The following is a 15,810-nucleotide window of genomic DNA, read 5'->3' as shown; positions in this document are numbered from 1 at the left end:
AAGGAACTTCACAAACTGACATTAGTCACCACAATAAACAAAGGAACTTAATTAAGACTAGAAGTACTATTCTTCCATTTGCCTCATGATTAATTACCTATTTCCCACAATCTCCTAAGCTCCACAAGCATGTCACCTGTGAGAAATATTCTCAAACTACAAAACCTGAAAATAACAATCAAATGTAATATGAAAGAAAATCTTATAAAGAACCAGCCACCAATAAGTCAACGTCAAAATGAAAGAATACTAATCATCTGCATGACGGCCTTCCCTAAAACCATTCTTTCCCATGATTGCCCAAGCCAGCGGGACATTAAAAAAATAATAATAATAATTAAAAAAAAAAACCAAAAACAAAAAAAAAACAAAACAAAACAAAAAGTGAAAAAGAAGCAGCAGAAATGCTAGTTCAACATCAATTCTTACTAATGCCTGTTGATAGTTCAACATCAACAGGCATTAGAAAGAACCATAGAAAAAAATTGTGCGTGATACATAATAGTGATTCAAAGACGAGGAGATGCCATGTATTAGGTTGTATTCTTTCAACTAAATAAAGTGCTATTGAGGGCTGTAAACCATTCAAGAGATTGAAGAGGACCAATATAGAGGTCAAGATTGTAAAAAACAAAACAATGAAGAACTACGGTATTCCCAATGCAGCATCTCATAAATATAAAATTAAAAAATTAAACCTTGAAGCGACTGTGGTATATATTCGTCAATTGCAAGCTGCCAATATTGTTGGAACAAGATGTATTCGTCCTCACGGTTTAAGTCGCATGGTTGGATCATGTGAAAGATCGAGGAGACGTCAGGAATGGAAGGAATATCAAAGCCCTAAAATAACGAACGTTACGAGGAGATGAAGTAATTAGTTGGGTTAAAGCAGGCAAGGGATAGAGCATCGCCGAACGAAGAAAACACAAACTTTCGGGATGGGGGAAAAATAAATTTTGAAATCGTGACATTTTGCGGCGACTACAAATGTTTTAGCGGCCGTCGGGTGACGCCTTAAATGCGAACAATCGCTGAAATAAATTTTAGCGAAAATTTTCTCGCCCCAAAATTCACGATTCACGGATCGTCCCTCCTGCCAAAAATATATAAGTTTTGTTAGGTGTAAGTAAAGTCGTATACTAATCTATATATCAATATTTTAAATTTAAATTAACATTATTTTTAATAAAATTTACTTTTTGACCAATCATATTAAATTGGTATACATATTAGTACACAGTTATAGTTACAACTAAATTTTTCCAAAACATATTTATATAGTCGAGAGAAAAATTTAGTTGTAAGCACAATTGTGCATTAATATGTGCATCAATTTATTGTGATTGGTCAAAAAATAAATTTTATTAAAAACAGTACTAATTTAAATTTTAAGTATGAAGGAATCAATATTAATATGCAGATTAGTATACGACTTTGCTTGTATGTAGCAAAATTCATAATTGAAAGCCAGCCACGATTATAGGTTACAACATTTTGAGTCATTGGGCTCCCACCCGTAACCCTCGAAAGGAAGCATAAAGAGGTCAACCTTAAAGACCAAGCCTTGTTTTTAGCACTCAAAGCTATTATTCATTTTCTCCTCCGAAGCGACAAGCACGTTGATGCTTGAACTACGTACCAACCGTCTGCAAATCTCCTGCAGGAACCAGAGTACTCAAAAAATTGTCAGTTATAACTTGCATCGACCTAAATAAAAGGTGGAAATGCTGTCCACGAAAACCTTGAAGGTTTCAGGTAGATTATCGATCCAACCTAGCATGTTATGGAAATATTGATGGATAATTGAAAATGGCGTATATTGAAAGATTTTGACATTAAATAAGCAAATGAATGGTATTGAAGAGGGGTAAATAAATTAAAAGGATAAAATGATAAAATAATTTTAAAAAAATTAAAAAATAATGTTGGGGTTGTAATATTTTATCAAAATAAAAATATTTGATAGATAGAAAGTAATTGTGTCTAAGTTTGTCAAAAATAAATGCTAACACATTAGCTTATACAGACACACAAGACATACATATCACAAGTATAACAAATCATTTTTACAAAAGGGATGGTATCTTCAATTTTATTAATAACTCTTATTTGTGGCAAGTAGAAAACCATCCTTACGTAAGAAAGCTTGGTGTATAAAAACCCGAAAACCAGGCTTTAAAATGTAGTAAGAAAAGTATATTGTGAATGTACAAACTACAATTTCTATAACTATACTAAAAATTATAAGTACTAATTATGAAAACAATCAATTCAACAAAAAATAACCAACACAAAAATGTATCAAAATGACAACGTCTTACCAAATTAGTGTCTAAACCAAGATAGACTAATGTAGTACATTCTATATTCACACAAGATCTTTGGTAGAGGAAATACATATCTCAAGTATAATACATCTTTTTTAAAAGAGAGACGGTTTTTCTAATTTTATTAATGATACTCACTTGTGGTGGCAGAGGAAATAAACTAGATCAATAAGCAAAACATTGCTTCAAATGTGAGGGAAGTAGACCATAACTCAATTGCCACGATTCTTGAGTTCCTCGGGTCTTGTCCATTCCTAAACGTCCTTCACTTAAATAAGGACCATGACTCGTGTTCATATAAACCGTTTAAGAAATATGGTTCTGCAGTACCGGAAAGATTTGCCACTGTTTTATTGCCGTGTGGTCACTAATATTCTGCTGGCTCTTGAACCAATCATCAATAGTATACTTTTTTTTTAAGCTATCCCATTTTTCAATATCCTCATTCCATACATCATCCAACACTAGCATGCATCCTGATCAAGCACTGCTAGTGTTTGCCTCTCTCCTGATCATGACTCTGCTCACATGTCCTCTGCATCAATGCCAACTATAGAGAAAAATCATGAATGCCTTCATTATTTTCCTGGATTGCTTATGCTTTATTCTTTAACCTATAGATCAAAGTTAAAACAATTGCATAAAACAATTATGCCAACTATATATAGCAATGAGAATCAACATGATTTCCAAAGTCACAAACGTGTGGTACCAGGGGTGAGTTCGGTTCGGTCCGATCCAGTCCGGGGAGGTTTTGTGGACCGGACCGGACCTATTCGGTCCAGGGTTTTCCAACCCTGGACCGGACCGAACTCCATCAGGACCGATCCGGTCCGGTCCTATTCGGTCCGGTCCGGTCCGGTCAGTCCATTCGGTACAAGGTTGACTTTTTTTTTTTTTTTTTTTTTATCTAATGACATTTTTTTTAATATTTATGTAATTATATTGTAATATATTTAATATATATACATATAGTATTATATATATATTAGTAATATGCTAATACTATTAGTCTATTAGTAATAATACTATAACTAATAAATATATGTAATAATAACTATACTATAACTAATAACTATATGTAATAATAGTAATAGTGATAACTATATATTTATATAATATGCTAATATTTAATGACATTTTTTTTAATATTTATGTAATTATATTGTAATATATTTAATATATATACATATAGTATACTATTATATATATTAGTAATATGCTAATACTATTATATAAATAATATTTATTTTTTTTTATTTCTATTCAGTCCGGTCCGGTCCGGTCCGGGGTGAAAATCTCCCGGACCGGGACCGGACCGAATCTTTTCGGTCCCTTAAAAATGGGACCGGACCGGTCCGGTCCAAACAGTGCCGGTCCGGTCGGTTTTCCAGGTCCGGACCGGCCGATGCTCACCCCTATGTGGTACTAATGTTTAAGAACCAGCCAGCGCTGGTTATTACATTTTAGTTTTTTGACAGATTGGTTTTTTGTTTTAAAAAGATTACATGTTGTAATTCCAACACATTGGATTTTTTCACCACGGTTAAAGCTATTATTAATAAAATTAGGATACGACCATCTTTGAAAAAAGTATGCATATTTGTACATAAAAAGTCCTGAGCATTTTAGGCAATTTTTTAATTGTATCTTTACCAAGCATCTTTGGTTCAAAAACTCTCGAGTTATAGGGATTTTCCAAACTCCCTAAAATATCATTTTTAGAAGGTAATCGAGGGGCTGTAATGGTTAGAGGACATACAGATATGTTACCATTTTTCATGCCAAATATGTTACTATTTTTTAAGGAATTGGAGTTATATACATCCATTTTCAATTTCCATTATAGTTTCCATTATAGAGATCTTACGTATTTCAAACCCCTCGAGACGTTGAGAAAAAAAATCATTTTATTTTTTGTAGGAACACATACAAGATTTGTCACTATATATATATAAGAGAATAATCATAATCACACTAGTAACTACTTCATTTATGAATTTTATAGTCATAGAAATGAGAAATGTTGTTTGTATTCGTGGAGTGCACAAGCGTCACATAATTTATTTGAAAAAAGTGAGTAAATACGAGACTCACATAATAAAAAAATTATTTTTTTAATTGTAGACCCCATTTTTTTTAAAACAATTATGCGGCATTTGCGCATTCCACGACTATACTTAGTATTACTCAATAGAAATACATGCCCTACCAATTCAAAATTTGTAACTGTCTATTCTCTTGATTAGGAAGTTGCAAAAGATTTACTGTCATCAGAAAAAATTATTCGTTCGAACCGATAAGAGAAAACACATTGCATCTCAAAAATGATATTTTAGGGAGTTTTGGAACTATGCGATAATAAAATAATAATGCAACTGCACACAATGATAAAAATAATCGAAGTAGTATATAATTGAACACTAGATTTTGGTGCCTTTAGAGAACTTATCAATGGTAAAACCATTCGTCTTTAACCAATCAAGAGACACAATCCACTAGAAGAATTCAGTTATACAAATTCCATTTCCAACCTCCTATAAAGAACTCTCTTCTATTATCAGACAATCAACATGCTTGCCTCTTGTTAATTGTTATAGGGCTCCAAAACCAGCTGTGAACATTTCATCTATCTTGGCTTCCTCTTCCGAAACTTCTCATGAGCAACTTCGAAAAAAGAAATCCATGATATTTTGGCAATTAGTGATCTCTTGATATTGCAGATGGGTAAATAAATTAAAATAATAAAATGGTAAGAGAATAAAAGAATTAAAAAATAATGTTGACATTTTGTTAGAAGGAATTAAAAAAAAAAAAAAAAAACTTGATAGAAAATTGAAACTATAACTGTTGATCCCAAGTTTGTCAAATAAAATCAAGTACTTGTTTCCTTCTATTTCTTATCGAATACGATCGGCCAATGCCTCCCCATTGCAGCAATCTTTTGTTTCTGGTTTGTTACAGATTCTCTAACTTTTTGAATAACTTCTTGAACATCAAAGTAATTATCTATCAAATCCAAATTTTTATATGAAAATATTTTTGGATCCTCTGGCCATTGAATATGACTTTTGAGGAAGTTACTTATTTAACAGTATGATAAAATAAGTTAGATAAGTCAAGATAAATCATGCATGTCGTAGCATACATATAAACAGTCATAATTTTAAGTTCTCAACATGAAATATTTTTGAAAAACCTTATACTAAGTATGTTTACGTTATGATGGGTTTATTATTGAGTCATCGACTCATTTTAGTTTGTTTTATATTTTTAAACAACCCCATGTTAGAATATTTATGAAGGTAGAGCTACAGCTAGGATGAAACGTAGTCCAGTGAGGCGTGACAGTGACTGGCCTAGATCATGTACAGAGATTTTAAATTATGATTTTTATGGCATAGACTTTGAGAAATTTTAACTTTTTGAACAACTTCTTGATCATCAAACTAATTATCTACCAGAAACACAAAACCCAATTAGTATCAAAGTAATATCATTTTGCTTCATTGATGTGGCACCATTTTTTCTTTTTTTTTTTTTCAAAAAAGGTGAGGTTTAAGCCTCTTATTATAAATACCCTCACTGAGGTGGAGGAGCAACCATGAAAAAAATTACATCAATAACGAATACAAGGAATCCCCAATTTATCCAAGCGAACTAAACCTCAAAGTTTTCCTTGCACATAATCTTCTCCCATAAAATCCGCAATCCTCCCCTTCTTTAGCTAAAAAATCCGCAACTATATTAGCTTCTCTAAAATTATGTCGAACCCGAACCTTAAGCAAACGGATAAGCATCTTTACTTCCTCCCAGAAATCCCAAAAAAACCAATATTTACAAATACCCAAAGCCATCCATCCATCCAATCACTACAGTAGAATCAGACTCCACCAATAAATCCCTCAACCCAAGTGAAAGACACAGTCGTAAACCATCCAGTAAAGCATGACACTCCACAATTGTATTTGTCGCTTGGCCATAAAAATGAGCAAATCCGACCAAGACTCTTCCATGTGAATCGTGAATAACACCTCCACCACCCGACATCCCCAGATTACCACAAGACCCACCATTCACATTCAGCTTTAACATACCCACATCTGGCACCGTCCACTTTATCATCCTCGGCACTTTCGCACGAACTGGTACAATGGAGCAATTTAAATCCTGCATCACTCGTAAATCATGAGGTTCCATTTTTCTGAAATGCTGCAACCTACCAGTGATATCCATTCGAAAATATAAAAAGAAAATTGAAGCTCTAGATTCACTATATATTTCTATGTGTGTATTTTTAAATTTTTTTTAATAAGTTGCATAATGAGCGGAGTACTAACCATCAGTCGGTTGACAGTCGGTAGACAAATTTTTCATGGAAGTTCTCAAATGAGTCCGTAGTTATAGGGAGAAAATAAATATTTTGACAGTACCTCATCTTTTTTCTCTTATAGAAATTTCGTCAGCGTTAGTATTACTATAAGTTGTTATTTAAACAGTTTTCTGTTTATACTCCACAGCTTGGAACCGTCTCTCCTGATTACTCTGCTCACATGTCCTCTGCATCAATGCCAACAAAACTGTAATTCATTAATCACCACAGCCACACAAAACAACTGGAGCATCTCCATTCAACTGCATGCAACAGGTACTCTGGGTATTAGAACTTCTTGCTGTAAGCCTCTCTCCTGATTACATGTTTGAGATTGTTATGAGAAATATAGCTTATAGCTTTAGGACTTGTAGCTTATAACTTAAGTAATAAGTTCTACTATTAAAAAAATTTTATTGTTTGATAACTAATGTTTAAAACTAAACATAAAATTACCAAAAAACCCTAAAAAACTGTAGGCCTCTCTCCTGATTACATCTGTCACCAATCTTTACATTCAAAAACTAAAGACACTATCATGAATGCCCACAAGTACCACACCCCCCCCCCCCCCCCCCGGCGCGCGCTCTTCACTTTTCCCTTTTTCCCCCTCCTCTTCCTTCTGTTTAAAAATGATGAATGCCTTCATGCATGGTTTTCCTGGATTTTTTATGCCATATTCTTTAACCTATAGAAATTGAAATTAATGGCAGGCATAAAACAATTATACGACCTTGACGCTGTGCATAATAAGATTTATTCTAGCATCTAGTTAATCAACAAAAACTTAAATTGGAGACTGAGAAAAGATGCAACACAGAGAGAAAACTCCAAAAATATGATTTATTCGTAAAAGTTGAAAAGTGTCAAATGCTTGAAGATCTCACTCTAGATATCAAACTTAACGCCCACCCACTAACAAAGTCAAAATTTGTAACTATCTATCCACTTGATTAGCAGACCACAAAAGATCTATGTCATTAGAAAAGATGACTTGTACGAATCGATATGAGAAAACTACATTGCATCTCAGAAATAACACATAGAATGGGGTAGGTGGTAATATCACAACCATGCGAAAGCAAAACCTAAATAAAAAATAATGCAATCACACACAATGACCAAAATAATCAAATTAAGCATTATATAACTAAAGACAAGATTTTGAGGATGAAGTGAAAACCCTTTAAAGAATTTCTCAAAGGTAAAGCCATCCCTCTTTAGCCAATCAAGAGACTCAATCCACCAGATCAAGAAATCAGTTATACAAATCCCAGTTGCAACCTCCCATAAAGAACTCTCTTTTATATCAGACGAGCAACATGCTTGCCGGCCTCCTGTCATAGGGGCTCCAAAACCTCTGCACAATTCATCTATCTTGACTTTTTCTCCCAAAACTATTGTGGATTTTGCATAGACTGATAGAAGTTGCATGCCAAGAACATGAGTGAAGCCTAACTAAGCAATGTTTATTTTGACAACACAAATCATGGGTATTTTCATTACTTCCTCCTCAAAATCATTCACTTGAAACAGAGCCGAAATACTTATTTGTCTAACTGTGTTGCCAATTTTTTGATTGATGAAAATCAATGCTGACATTATTTTTTTACCTTTTCATTCTACTGATAGTAAAGCTTGTGGAGCACCCAATGGTTGGAAAGAACAATAACGAGGAATTTTGGAATCTACTCATAAATTCAATGTGGACAATACTAACCACACACCAACTTATGCGTTAACCTAAATATTTAACAATGCTATCTACCATCATTAGATGTGGAAAATAGATCATGATGATGCCAATATAATGAGAAAGGAAAAGTTAAATAATTAGAGCCCAAATCGTACTTTTATAAGGCTATGGGAGATGCCAATATAGTACTCCAACACACGAGTATATATATATTGACTATTAACAACAATAGTAATAGGTTGAAGAAAGGACAATAAAATTCTCCATTACAGCCAACAAAATTAATGTTAACTCTTATTTGGCATAGACTAACAAAGATGAACAACTCACATATGGGGCAGTTCTTACAGTAGACAACATTCCATATCCTTATTGCAGATGGACCAGCATAGCCAGTGTAATGTTCAAGATTTAGTTGAAGATAGACAGACAAAGCTCCTCAATTCGTACACATCGACTTTGGAATAGATCAATAGGCAGATTATTCTGACATGAGTATAAACTTGGATGTTAGGAAATCAGTTTCAACCCAGCAAAATAACGATTTCCAAGTGTAAAATAAAAACTTAGATAAAAGTAAAACGGCAGCCCAACTGTTTGTAACCTACTTATTAAAAAAGAAAAGCCAAAATGCATCCAGCTAATTTCATCATTTCTCCAACTTGCAGAGCAGATCAAGCATGGTGAAAAGCAATGCTTAAACTCATGTAAGTGACTTTCCTTAACGTTTTTAAAGGGTCAAATCTTTCAAGCGGTCAAACCTCACCCTCACCACCTCATCATCTTTCTCACGAGCAACCTTCATGTTTTCTAAGACAAAACGCACTCAGCGACACAATTTAACCTATACTTGAACACATTAACTCAGTATTTCGATATAAAATGCACTCAAAATACAAATATTTTTTCATCTTAATTGGTCTGATATGTTTTCACATTAAACATATCCTCTATCCTATAGATAAAAAGAAAGAGAAAAGAAATGATGCCAAAAGGCAAAAGCTGAGGCCAAAACAAAAAAACTTCCCTCTAGCAAAGACCCATTATTTAGAATTTTAGATTGTAGATCACCATCCCTCTCTCTTGGGTGCTTACAGTGAATTATGGCATCGTATACGAATATATTTATTGGGTATCATGAAAATAAAACAAAACGAGAGCAAAATCCTGTTAAAGAGCCATGCATTAAATACTAGTTCAAAAGAACAAACAAGGAGAGACAGAGAGAACCATAGAGCTTGTTATAGTAACTAATAAACACTTGAAACTGCCTAGAGAACAAAAAGGTCGGTCTCCAGGGGTAAAAATCACATTGGATCAAATCATATTCAGTGGAAACAGCCTTCGAAATGGCTTTTAAGCCCACACATATTTTCCTTGCTGGGTAATTCATAATAGCATGTTCTGTTTTACCGAACCAGAAATGGGAAAAGCAAAGACGTGATTTAATCACAGAGTGTAGATAAAGCTAGGGAAATCAATTCTAGCAATGAAACCAAAAGAGAAGAGAACTGGAATCGATTGCATGGGCCTACCTATAATCATTTCAATAGGTTTGTGATCAACAATCCTCCGAACCATTGATAAGGACGTGCCATGTCTGTAATCCTTCTTCTCAAAACAAAATCAACGATGGAATGATTTGGGGAAAATATTAGAGTGATGTGAAGAGACAGAATGAATCGATTGGAATGACTGTTCTTTGAAACTGGGAAGGATAGACGCTCGTTTGGTTCAGCAGATTTGGTGCTAAGAAAAAATTTGGGGGATTAGCTGCCAACGATCGTGTTTAGATTCAACAAAGTTTGGAGAAAATTTAGTTACAAATTTTACTTTTATAAGTTTGACTAGTTAATTTTCCATAATACCAAATTACATATTCTTCAAATCTATCTTTATTCTATTAAAATACTACTTTTAATTTAAATATTTATTTCATATTAAAAAATTATATATCAAATAACAACACATCTATTAAATATTTATTTAGTCCAAAATAATATTTATTGTTCAATGATATAATTTGGACTATAATTACTGTTCATTTCTTAAGTCTATTATTTTACTTTATTGCGCATCTTAACTAAATTTTAACCATATTTTAACTTTGTTGATGAGTCTATTAATAATGTTCTAAAGAGAGTTCTTCCTTAAAAAAAGGAGGGGGAAAAAATGGGTGTTTTGCTATAATGCTGCTAACTTTTTGTGTTGAGTAAACAAAAAGACCCAATGTGGCCGCAAAAGAATAAGTCGAACTATTCGTTTTCCTAGATCTAACTTTTGTGATGGAAATTTGCGATGACTATAAGTTGAACGTAAAAATTAATGTATTAGCGTCGATATCTATATGGACCGAAATGATTTGGTTCCGAACTCTAAGATATTGAAGGTTAGGTGATCAAGAAGGGCCATAAGCAACCCCCTTAAAATTAACTTGTGACGCAGCCCATTTTATTTTAGAATCTAAGGGGTTTCAAAACATCCCAAAAGATGTTGTGTTCTTTAGCCAGAAAGTTTTTGCCAGGAATCATAGCAGTAGCGGAACCGTTCCTATCTTCAAATCAAATGGGTGCACTGCAAAGTAGATTGAATATGAGTGGAAGTGTTTCTAATGAAGAAATGGGAGGTGATCTGGGTGATGTGGGCTGGTGGGGTGCAGGTCTCATTTTTTGCTATCTCCAATCAGTATATTACTATTCTCATGTCAAAAGGTAACAACAGTGCATGTATTTTTTTGGTTTATGCGAAATGCTCGCACATAGAGCGGAGGGAGTTGTGGCAAATAATCGCTGATGGTAGAGATGATTCAGTGCCTTGGATCATTGTTGGTGACTTTAGTATCATCCAAAATGATTCTAAGAGGAAAGGAGGTCATCCTAGGCCGGTTGCTGCTATGGAGGAGTTCAATGCATTTATTGAGTCTGCTGGTTTGTTGGGAGTGAGATATGAAGGGAATCAGTTTTCTTAGTGTAATGGCCAATCAGGTATGGCTCAAAGATGGTCTCGTCTGGATCGTGCTCTGGCCAATGCAAAGTTCCTAGAGATATTTCCTAATGCATATACGAGATACCTTCCTTGGAGTACTTCGGATCATGCACTGGTATTGATCCTGTTGGAAATGGAGCATAGAGTTTATGGTTTTCCAGGATTCAAGTTCCCCCAAATGTGGGTGACACATGAATCTTTTTTGAATTGTGTGGCTTCTGCCTAGGAGGATGGTATTGAGGACCATGGTATGATGAGGTTAGCCAGGAAACTAAAACATCTGAAGTTTGTGCTTCGGGTTTGGAATCGTGAGGTGTTCGAGAATGTTCATCAGCAGATTTCTCACCTTGAGGAAAGGTTGGCCAGATTGGAGGTTGGGGTGCAGAAGGGCTAGCAAGGAAGATGAACAGGATTATCTTGTGGCAAAGGCTGAGCTAGATGTATGGTCTAAGCGCAAAGAGATTCGTCTACGCCAACAAGCTAAGCTAAGCAAAATTGGCTCACACATGGGGAAGCATCTGCTCAGTTTTTCTGCACTTTGAGTAAGAAAGGTAAAACTTGGGTGCATGAAATGAAGCTTCAGGATGGGAGTTGGCTCAAGAATCCGAAAGAAGTGCATGAGGGGGTGGTTGAGTATTTTAGGCATTTCCTGGCGCATAAATAGGTGGAGGAAAATCTGTGCTTATCAGACTTGATCCACCGGAGGTTTCAGTGGAGGAGAATAATATGTTGAGTCAGCTCCCTTCAATCCAAAATGTCAAGGATGCTTTGTTCTCCATTCTAGTGGATAGCAGTCCTGGGCCTGACGGGTTTGGCTCTAGTTTCTTCCCACTTGCTAGTATATTGTCACTAAGGATGTTGTGGAGGCAGTGCAAGACTTCTTTTCTGGGGTTGCTCTTCCCAGGAATTTTTCGGCCTCATCCTTGGTGTTGATCCTGAAGGTGGAGGCGCCTAAAAGTTTTGATAAGTTTCTACCGATAAATTTGTGCTATGTTTTCTATAAAATTTGTTCTAAAATCCTGGTTAGTCGCCTCTCTCCTCTTCTCCCAAGCATTGTTTCCCAGGAACAATGTGCTTTTATCCCAAGAATGAGCATTTTTGATAATATCAGTCTCACTCAAGAGCTTATGCATAGTCTTCATAAGCCGGTTCAGGGGGGGAATATAATTCTCAAACTTGATATGGAGAAATCCTATGATAGCGTGGATTGGAGATTTTTGCTCCATGTTCTTGCCTCCTTTGGCTTCTCGGAGCGATTCTGTGGTTTGATTAATATGTGTATTTCCTAACCTTGGTTTTCGGTTGTTATGAATGGGGTGCCTAAAGGTTTTTTTTAGGGTGAGCGTGGGTTGAGACAAGGAGATTCGCTGTCAGCTTATCTCTTTGTCATTATTGAAGAAGTTTTGTCTCGTTTGATCAAGCAACAGTTCTTGCGGAAAAAGATTGGTGCTTTTTCTCACCCTTGACAAGCCCCATTGATTTCACACTTGCTCTATGCAGATGATATTGTAATCTATGCAAATGGGAGTAAATCTTCAATTCGAGCGATTTCTAAGATTCTAACAATTTATGAAAGGTGGCCTGGACAAAAAGGTTAGCTCTTCTAAATCCCCCATTACCTTTTCGAAGCACATTACTAATGCTAGACGCCGGAACCTATTGAGGAGCTTGGGTTTTGTGGAAGGAAATTTGCCTTTTTAAGTATTTAGGTGTCCCCATTTTAGATGGTCGATTGAAAGTTGTGCATCTTGAGGAAATGATAGGAAAAATTAAGACTAGGATGGAGGGTTGGAAAAATAAAATCTTGCCGAATGGAGTTCGGGTGTTGCTTTTATGACATGTCCTAATGAGAGGAGAGGAGTAGAGAGAAATTTGAAGAGAGAGAGGGAGGGGGAAGAGATAGTCACTCAAGGGGGAGGAACAAATTTACCCCCCCCTCCCCAAAAAAAAACTACGTGGTTGTTGTGTTTTAAATAATAATAATTTTGTTACTAAAACGATAGTAGTAGGGTGGCTGCAGGCAGAGCCAGTGGCGGAGCCATAAATTTATTTTAGGGGGGCCAAATAAAATTAAAATAATATATGTAAAATATTTTTTGTTTTATTATTATACAAATTTTTTTACGATATATAATAATCTGATATGAAGATTTATAATAAAAAAATATGTTTAATACAATTTATATATTAAAAAAATATTTGATATGTCAAGAACAATATATTATTGAAATAATATAAAGACATTCATACAAATATATATTAAATAAAAAAATACAGAATATCTAAAATTGTAACCTACGTTTTTTTAAACAAACAAAATCATAAATTATTGAATCTAAATTAAAATTCTTAACTATTTCTCTTTCAATATAGACAATGAAAAAATGTTAGAAATACTACTAGTTATAGTTAGATTTTTTTTATTTATAATAAAAATTATGTATTTTATTTTATATAAGATGTGTTTTATTTATTTCATTTTTATGGAGGGGGCAAAATAATCTTTAGATGAGGGGTCAATACATGATAAATTAACATTATTTTATTAAACCAAAAAAATTAACACTTACAAGATTTTTTTTTTTCAAATTTGTAGGGGGGGCCATGGCCACCCCCCGCCCCAACGTGGCTCCGCCACTGGGCAGAGCCCAGCCACCGACCCCTAATCTAGCTCAGAAAAACCTAATCATATGGTCAAAATCCATGATGATAGCACCCAACCTTTTGTGCCATTGGGCTCCCAGCCAAGAACGACCCGTGACCCTTGAGAGGAAGAATAAAGAGATCAACCTTGAAGATCAAGCCTTGTTTCTAGAACTCAAAGCTACTCATTTTCTCCTTTGAAGCAACAAGCACATTGATGCTTGAACCACCAACCATCTACAAATCTCTTGCACATTTCAAAATACTCACAAAATTGTGAATGCTGCTCTTATCGACCAAAATAAAGACAAAAATGCGGTCCACGAAAACCTTGAAGGCTTCATGTAGCTTGATCCGACTATAGCATGGTTTGGAAATATTGGTGGATAATGAATGCAATGTTTTAATTTATTTATTATTTTATAGATAATTGAAAATGGTGTATATTGAAAGATTTTGACATTAAATAAGCAAATGAATGGCATTGAAGACGGGTAAATAAATTAAAATAATTTTAAAATATTAAAAAATAATGTTGAGGTGGTAATATTTTGTTAAAATAAAAATATTTGATCGGTAGAAACTAATCGTTCCCTAATTTGTAAAAAATAAATGCTGACACATTAACTTAAACAGGCATACAAGACATACATATCACGAGTATAACACATCTTTTTTAGAAGAGCGATGATACCTCTAATTTTATTAATGATCCTCATTTGTGGAGGAGGAAAATCGTGATTACAGACAGGGGTGACTCAATACAAATTGATGCTTAAGGCAAAATTTAAGTTAGTCATTCGTAATTATAATACAATAAAATATAAATTATTATATGGAGTATTTTCAAAATTTTCAATAAAATGAGATTTTATTTAAAATCTCTAAATAAAGTTTTTTGAATTTATATTTAATACAACAACTTAAAATAAGGCCTCAATGCAAATTTTGTACTTCAATTTAGCAAGATCTTAAAAAGTTATTTAAAATATAAATAATTTATTATATTAAATATTAAATTTATTATTATGGGGCCTTGCATACATTGAAAAATATAAAATTTATTTAAAATTTTATTTAATAATGAAATGGTTTTAATTTTTTTTCCAAAAAAAAAATTGCTCATTTTTAATTTTGGGGTGTTATATAGGGTGGAGGTCTTAGGTAATGGCCTTACCATTGAGCTGGCCTAGTTACATATGAAAGCTTGGGGATATAAAAGCCCTAAAGCCAAGCTTTAAAATGTAGTAAGAAAAATATATCTTGCATGTGCAAACTAAAATTTCTATAACTATACAAAAACTACAAGTACTAATGCAAGCTGGAGGGTCCATTTGAACTAAAAGACCCATTATACTATAAAAAGCCCAGATCCAGGGCTAATATGAGAAATCGGCAAGGGTCTAAAGTGGATATGCACTACGCCAACTTTGGCGTGGTAGGATAGGAACATCAGGCAGTTACATGATTATTTAAAATACTGAGTAGTGATCTGCGCCGATGGATCTTGAATGAGATAAGTGTCATAGATCAACCTATATATACTAGGTAACCTTTAATAGTAAAGGAGAATTAGGTTTTACGGTAGTTTTCTCTTCACTGACTTAAGCATCGGAATGTTTTCAAGTGAAGTCTCTCAGGTATCCTTGATGTTTCATAGGCGGACAGTTGCAAGTTGACAGTGAGACACGTCCTTAACAAAGCAATCAATTCAACAAAAAATAACTAACAAAAAAATATATCGAGACAGCAACTTACCAAATTAGTGTTTGAACTGAGATTGA

At 34.2% G+C, this 15,810-nt stretch overlaps 2 long non-coding RNA genes across 5 annotated transcripts in view; both read right to left on the bottom strand.

The window, feature by feature from the left end:
• LOC122291371 overlaps window positions 1-1,077 on the bottom strand; it is a 50,814-nt gene extending 49,737 nt beyond the window's left edge. For all 3 annotated transcript variants that reach the window (XR_006236605.1, XR_006236604.1, XR_006236606.1), the window contains exons 1-2: window positions 699-1,077; window positions 98-165 (exon numbers count right to left, since the gene is read on the bottom strand). This is a non-coding gene — a long non-coding RNA (uncharacterized LOC122291371). The remainder of the gene's footprint in view (window positions 1-97; window positions 166-698) is intronic.
• Window positions 1,078-5,845: 4,768 nt separating this feature from the next.
• Window positions 5,846-10,243, bottom strand: LOC122293002. 2 transcript variants are annotated; one of them, XR_006237092.1, is made up of 3 exons: window positions 9,934-10,243; window positions 7,886-8,884; window positions 5,846-7,018 (listed from the first exon to the last, which is right to left on the bottom strand). It is a non-coding gene; the product is annotated as an uncharacterized LOC122293002 (long non-coding RNA). The 2 variants fall into 2 exon arrangements; XR_006237091.1 differs by having other exon boundaries at window positions 8,729-8,884; window positions 9,934-10,232.
• Window positions 10,244-15,810: the final 5,567 nt, after the last annotated feature.

Source organism: Carya illinoinensis, chromosome 13 (assembly GCF_018687715.1).
Source record: "Carya illinoinensis cultivar Pawnee chromosome 13, C.illinoinensisPawnee_v1, whole genome shotgun sequence".
NCBI lineage: Eukaryota > Viridiplantae > Streptophyta > Magnoliopsida > Fagales > Juglandaceae > Carya > Carya illinoinensis.
Note: the sequence above shows the minus strand (reverse complement) of the source record. Positions and strands in the feature narration are given on the sequence as shown.